We start from the raw sequence: 7,660 nt of genomic DNA, 5'->3' as shown, positions 1-7,660 counted from the left end.
TGAACAAATGAATAATAAACAAATGTAACACATCTTTACTTAATCAAAGAAATATTCTACATCTTATGATTTCTAATGTCTTTTGTATTATGTCATTCTCATTATTTAAATATATACAGCCTTTTCTCTTTGAGAGTGTATGGCTTTAATTCATTTCTGTTATATTTTATTTTCATTATTGTATGTGTAAGTGCACACGCGCATGTGTGTGCTATGCCACAGTGTGCATGTGATGATCAGAGGACAACATGCTAGACAAAACCAGTTTTTTCCTTCCACTTTAGGTTCCAGGGATCTAACTCAGGTCATCAGTTTGTGAGGCAATTTCCTTTCTTCACTGAGCCATCTTCATGGCCAGTCCCTGGTATTTTAAATACCCATAATTATACATTGTTTGAGTCTTTCTCATTATTTTTTTCGGGTACATAATTCAGTTCTAGAAATGACTTTGTATTTTTATGGTCTAAATACCTCTAGGTAGTTTTTTTTTTTTTTTTCATTTTTGGTGCACTCTTTATTTGGATGTGGGTTTTGAATTAATTATGCAACTTTGCAGAATTTTTCTTATTTTTGGCTTCAGTTCTTACTTTCTAGAAATAGGCCTCACTTATCTTCTAGCCCTTCTGATATGGTTTATTTTATCTTTGCTATACTTAATTTCCAGACATTCTTAATTGCTTCCTGTTTCTTTCTTATTGCATTTTTAAAAAATGGAAGTAATATATTCTCTCAGCCCTTTGAGGGTATCAGATGAATGTCTTTAAATTTCTTCAACTTTCTACAGTCTCTCATTTTTTTTATTGAATTTTATCCTTTCACTGTTTGTATTACTCTCCTTGTTTCATGAGTAGGGTTTCCCTTAAAAGTATATGGCTTCTTGGTTGAAACTTAGTTGAAACTAAATAGGAATTTGAATGTGTATGTGCTCTCAGGACATGACAACATGGGCATCATACTAGTTTCATAGTCAAAGCCCAGCTGTTCTAGAACAGTTTTCTCAAATGTCAGTGTACGTAAATCCTCTCTTCATCCTCCACTGGTTCTTTTTATATCTCAAGAGAATATTTTCTAGTCTCTACCCTAGTGAATATGGCTGCTTGCCTACATTTAATGGGGCTGAGTCATGAAAAGGAGTAGGTGTTTCAATATTTAGTATATAGGTTTCAAATTTTAGTTTTTGGTTTACATATGGTAGGGCACACTCCTTGGCATATAGCTTTGTGAATCCTGGCGAATGCAGAGTCACAAAACCACCATTATAGTCAAGAACAGAACATCTCTGTAGTCCCTGGCCCTTCCCCCTGCCCTGTTCTAGTTCCTGCTCTGTTGTGATAAAACACTCTGAACAAAAGCAAGTTAGCAGCAAGTAGGTTTCATTTCAGCTAACAATATCCTCGAGGGAAGTCAAGGCAGGAATCCAAGGCAGGAATTTGAGGGCAGGCCTGCTTCCTATTCCATACAATGTTATCTCTGACTAAAGAACTCACTCACAACCAAAGAAATACAGCGGGATCCACAGAGACTGCTGCTTGCTTGCTAGCTCACAGCTACCTTCTGTTCAGTTAGCTTTCTTACACAGTTCAGGACGACCCGCCTAGGGATAGTACCATCCACAGTGGGCTGGTCCCTCTTACATCAATTAACAATCAACGTAATCCACTAAATACACACCCGCAGGCCAATCTGATCTAGGCAAATCCTTAATTGTGATTCTCCTGTCAGATGACTCTGGGTGTGTCAAATTGGCAGTTAAAAATAACCAGGATATTTCTTCATGATGATTTTGGCTTTCAACGTTTTATCTGGGTTCTCTCTATTGTCAACAGCTGACCCTGTTATCTTCACTCCAGTTTCTCTTTTCTGAATGTCATATGCATGGACTCAGTTGTCCTGTGCTGTTGTATTTGGTTATTTCCCTTGGCATAGTGCAGTGAAGATTCACCCACCATGTCACATGTATTAGCAGTTCAATCCCTTTCTTCCTTTTTTTGCTAAGTAGTATTTTGTTGCATTATCAAATACCGCACATTCCTCTGTTGAAGGGCAAGTGGACCAGTTCCAGTCTTTAATGATTATGCACTTGGTAAATGTACATAGCCTTAAACTTTGTATGAAAAATGGCTGTGTCATTTTAATTTTCATTAATGTGTGCTAGAGTTCCAGTTGCAACTAGTTCTTGTAGAAGTTCTGACTTCTTTACATTCAGTATTATTACAATGTGTTTCTCCATCTTTGCTCTATGTGTGTGTGTGTGTGTGTTTTACGCATACATGCACATGTGTATATGGGTGTGCAAGCATGCTTATTTGTGCAGCACATGTGGAAGCCAGAGGCTAAAGTTAAGATGTCTTCCTCAATCACATCACCATGTTGTTTTTGAGACAGTGTCTCTCACTGAACTGGAAACTTGCTGTTACGGCTAGACTGGCTGGCCAGTGAACTTCAGGATCTTTCCATGTTCACCGCTTCACAACACTGGGGCACAGGAGTATGTTGGTGTGCCTGGTTTTTATGTAGGTGTTGGGGATTTGAACTTAGCCCTTATCGTTCACAGCAAACACTGTAGCAGTGAGCCTTTTGCCTAGCTCCTGCTTTACCTTTCATAAACTTTTGTGGTTCCTTTGGCTTTTCCACAAACATTTAGAATCAAGTTGCTTTGTCTCTAAGAATTCTGGGATTGGGTAAGGATTACTACATGTGAGACCGGACCCTCTTCCAGGCAGACAGCATATAGGCACCACTTCTCAGGGAATCCCTGAACTAGTCAGGAAAAGTCGACACTAGCTGTGAATTAGCGTCCATTATCCCACAGATTTTGACTTCAACACTATCGCTGACACTATCGTGACAGCGACCAGTATAGCATACACTATTTTTCAAGACATGCCATATCAGCCAGTAAAGAAGAGTTCCCCTGAGAGCTATAGGTAACTTTGTTTATTGCTTACAGCGCATCTCAGTTACATGACAGAAGGAAAATGCCTACTAAGTGGCCTTTCTGAACTGAGAGAGCAGCTGAAATCTGGATCGTGAAGAACAGGACACAAGACAGGAGAACTCCACACAGACAGAACACTGGAGATCTCTTGGGAATATGTTTTAGTTTTCTACGAGTTCTGGACTACATGTGCATTCAGGAAAACAAGTGAAAAACCTACTTGAACAGAATAGAGTGAATAGTACCTACTGCCACCAGCCAAAATGGAAAATATACTTTGGGAGTACTGGATAGAGAGTCTAAAATTCTTGCATGAGGAGAAAAAGACAATTTATCCTTATCTGGAGCAATATTTGGAACATGTCTGATATACAAGGAAAACCAGAATCTAACAAATCAAGTGGTTTTTACAACAATTTAATGCATCTGAGAAGAAAATTCAAGAAGTGTTATACGTACACTAAAATGCCCATGTCAACAAGGCAAAAATCCCTAACATATGGATCCAACAGAAAAGTACAAAGTATACAAAGAAATGAGAAAATGTTACTTATAATAAGTAAAATACTTATAATACGACTAGAAATTCAATCACAATGGGCCAAGAACTGTAACAGATGTTGAATCAGCAGAGGAAGACATGAAGAGTTGTTATAACAATATCCCAGATGTTCAAAACTGAGAGAGAAGATTGTATGAACAGTGGTGAATAAATAAAACCTCCACATTTATGAAAATAAAAGCTAAAATACCCTATGAAAGTGTCCATCAGATATGATGATTATTACATTAGACAGTGTTGAAGAAATAATCAGTGAACTTGATGATGCAGCAATAGAAAGTATGAAAATGTGAAAAAAGGAGAAAGACAACAAAACAAGATGCAAAAGAAAAAGAGAATCAATCGTTCATGTGTAAGGATCACGTCAGCTACCATACATGAAACAGGTCTACAGGAAGAACAAAGTGGATGAGACAGAGAATATTTAAAAATGAACTCAAGACACAAAAGACATGAAGATGATGCACAGGCGTATCTAAATTTTCTAACTATATTAAGAAGAAAAATCTCTTAGAAGAGCTGGATTTTTAAGAATGATATTGAGACGGGTGGAAGAAAGACAAAGCTATAGCCTAGAGGAACAATATAAGCAAGAAGAAGTAGAACAGTATCCTAAACCACGCCAGGAGAAGTTATGAGATAAGAATTGCATATGTAGTGAAAACAACTTTTAAATACAAATATAAAATAAAGACGTTTTCAGGCATACAAAAGCTAAAAGATTTCATTACAACCAGAGACACACTGTAAGAATTGTTAAAGGATGCCCTTTAGATGGAATAAAAATACCAGGTGGAAATCAGGATAAAAAACACAAATAAATGGAAAGCACTGGAAATAGACCATGTGTATTTGTATACACACACACACACACATACACACACACACACACACACACATACACACCACACACACACACACACGGTTTAAAACTGAAAGAAATACTACTCTGAGGAAAATTGTAATATATATATATATATATATATATATATATATATATATATATATGAACATCAGATAAACTAGACTACAGAGTAAATTTATGCTGGAAAAGTGTATCTTTTAGAAATAAAGACTTAATTCTTTAAGAGACTATTAAAATATCCTCAGTTGTTATTGACAAGTGAGTTTCAAGGGGTTTGGAGAGATGGCTCAGCAGTTAAAAGCATTTGATGCTGTTGCAGAGAAACCAAGTTTAGTTCCTGCATCTGCATGGCTTACAACTGCCTGTAACACCAGCTCCAGGGGATCAGATACCCTCCTCTGGTCTCTGTGTGTACCCTCATGCACATACACATAGACACAGACACACAGACATACACATAAATAGACATGAATAATATTTTAAAAGAGTTTTAAGATACATAAGGCAAAAAGCTAATAGTATGCCAAGGAGAATTAGACAAGTCTACAAATGTGGTCATAGAGTTAAACCTAATTGCTAGGATGAATACATAGTATATCAATAAAGATATAGAATGTTTGAACAACACTATCAACTAACTTGGCTTAACTGATGTTTGTAGAATGCAGCATTCAATAGCAGCAAGATTCATATTATTTTCAAATGCACATGGAACATTTGTCAAAGGGGATCATTTTTAGATCATAGAAAAGTCTCAATAAGTTCTCTGACTGCAGAGGAATTAAATTAGTAATCTATCAGTAGAAAGTATCTGGAAAATTCCAGAACATTTGGAAATGATATAACCTGATTTTTTTAAAGTTTTAGAGAGTAGAAGGTATGTACATATTACTGACATCATGCACTTTGGACGCAGGAACCAATGGACCTGAACTGAATCTAACCTGAAAGCCTTCTCCCCAAGGACCAGCTCTCATAATATTTTGAAGATGTGATGCAGCTTCCAAAGGAAGAAAGCAGCCAATAGTTCTGCCCAGCTTCAGTGCCTATGAACCACAACTATGATCAGCATGGCTCAATAACCCTAAGAGCACAATAGTGGCACTACCTTAGTGTAACCAATAGCTCCCTAATTTGGCTTTAGGGCCACTCAATAGAGGAAAATAATCCTGGTATTGGAGACCTAGCCAACTACTCAGGGCCAGTGAAGTCTCAGAACTTGGAGGAGAACGACCAACACCACTTTACTAAACGACCATCATCCCTAAATACAGTCTAAATGTTTGCAGTCTTCACCCTTCATCAAGGAAACTTCTCTTTGCAACAGATGGAGGCCATTCCAGAAAACCACAACTGATCAAAATGCAGAGTGGCCGGTTGTGGTGGCGCGCACCGGTAGGATTTGCTGAAGGAGGCAGAGGCAGGAGGATCTTGAGTTCGAGGCCAGCCTGGACTATACATTTAAAGCCGGGCGTGGTGGCGCACGCCTTTAATCCAGCGTTCGGGAGGCAGAGCCAGGTGGATCTCTGTAAATTCAAGGCCAGCCTGGGCTACAAGTGAGCTCCAGGAAAGGCGCAAAGCTACACAGAGAAACCCTGTCTTGGAAAAAAAAAAATGCAGAGTGATGGAGCCTAGTTTCAACTAATACATCTATAATGCAACACTCCTATACCTAAGGTTTTAGGATCATTGGGGGGGGAGGGGGCAGAAAGATACTAAGAACAGGGAAACAGGAAGTTTGCTATGAGATTCTGTCTCCTAGAAACATCAGAGAAGCCATACCTGTGAAGTCTCACCAGCATGACTGCCTGAGTGTGACCTGAACAAGGAAGGCACTAACAGACATGCTAACATGGAAGGGGAAACACTCACGGGGCCTCAACCCTGCACATAGAACTACGGGCAACTAAGGGATGCTGAGAGAGGGCGAAAGAGTCTTCTCCAGGGAGGAGCACACCAATTGGTTGTACAATACCAAATGGTCAGCACCCACCCAAAAATATGCAAATAATTAACATTATACTGACTGAGCTGGTTGTATTTATATACTTAGGAATATACACAAACAATTAAAGAAAAAGAGGCCATGAATTTGAAAGATGACAAGGGTGATTACATGGGAGAGGTTGGAAGGAGGAGGGAAAAGGAGGACATGTTGCAATTATATTCTAATCTCAAAAATGAAAAAATATACAAAAATTCAAGTTACAATTAGTATATATTAAAAATTCTTTATTAAATTATTTCAAAAAGTTAAGATTTAAAGTAAAAAAAATAAAGAAGCTTTAGGATCAACTTAAAGATCAAAAAAGATATTATAAAATGTTTTTGCTAAATGGAAAAATAGAATATAAAAAGTTATGGGATGCTATTAAAGTACTAACTGGAAAAACATTTATAGCACCAAATGTCTACATTAATTTTAAATTACAAAATTGGTCTTAAATTATTGGCCTCAGATCCTACCTTCAGAAACTAATGAAATCAAAGCCAATTAAAACCTGAGTAAACAGAAAACAAGTAATACGGTGGAAAACAAACAGCCAAAAAAAAAAAAATTAGTGACTCAAAGTCTGACCCTTTGAAAAGATTAATACAATTAATAAGCTTCTAGACATATTTATCAGGAACAAAAATGGAAGACACAAATGACCAACATCAGGTATACAATAATCAATGCAGGTACAAGTTCTATAGACGCAAAATGGATAACAGAGACATGTTATGAACAACTCCATGCAGTATATTAATCAAGTTGGAGAAAATAAATAAATGCTTAGAAGTCTCAAAATGCTAGCACTTGTTCAAGAAGAAGCAGTGTGTCTGTGGCAGTGATTGAATATGTAGTCAAATATTCCCCTAAGAACACTCCAGGTCCATATGATTTCTTTGGTAAGTCTTACTGAACACTTAGTAATGAAGTCATATAAATTCTTCAGAAACTCTTGTAGAAGGCTATAGCTCATCTGATGTGAACATTACTCTTATACTAAAATAAACAAATATAGTATACAAGGAAAACCATTGAGCAACATCCTTTGTGAATGTACATGTAAAATTCTTACCCAAATTTTATCAAATAAGATCTAATCATATAAAAATAATCATCTATTTTCATCCCACTCGTGATTTTTCCATTTTACAACAGTGTGAAAGTCACACACGTGGGGTGAGAGGAATGGCGCAGCAGTTAGGAGAACTTCCTGTTCTCGCAGAGAACCTGAGTTCAGTTCCCAGTACCCAAATTGGGCAGCTCATGACCACCTGTAATTCCAGCTCCAGAGGACTTGACTCT

The sequence above is a fragment of the Peromyscus leucopus genome, chromosome 13, assembly GCF_004664715.2.
Source record: "Peromyscus leucopus breed LL Stock chromosome 13, UCI_PerLeu_2.1, whole genome shotgun sequence".
NCBI classification, from domain to species: domain Eukaryota; kingdom Metazoa; phylum Chordata; class Mammalia; order Rodentia; family Cricetidae; genus Peromyscus; species Peromyscus leucopus.
This window is presented reverse-complemented; position numbering follows the sequence as displayed.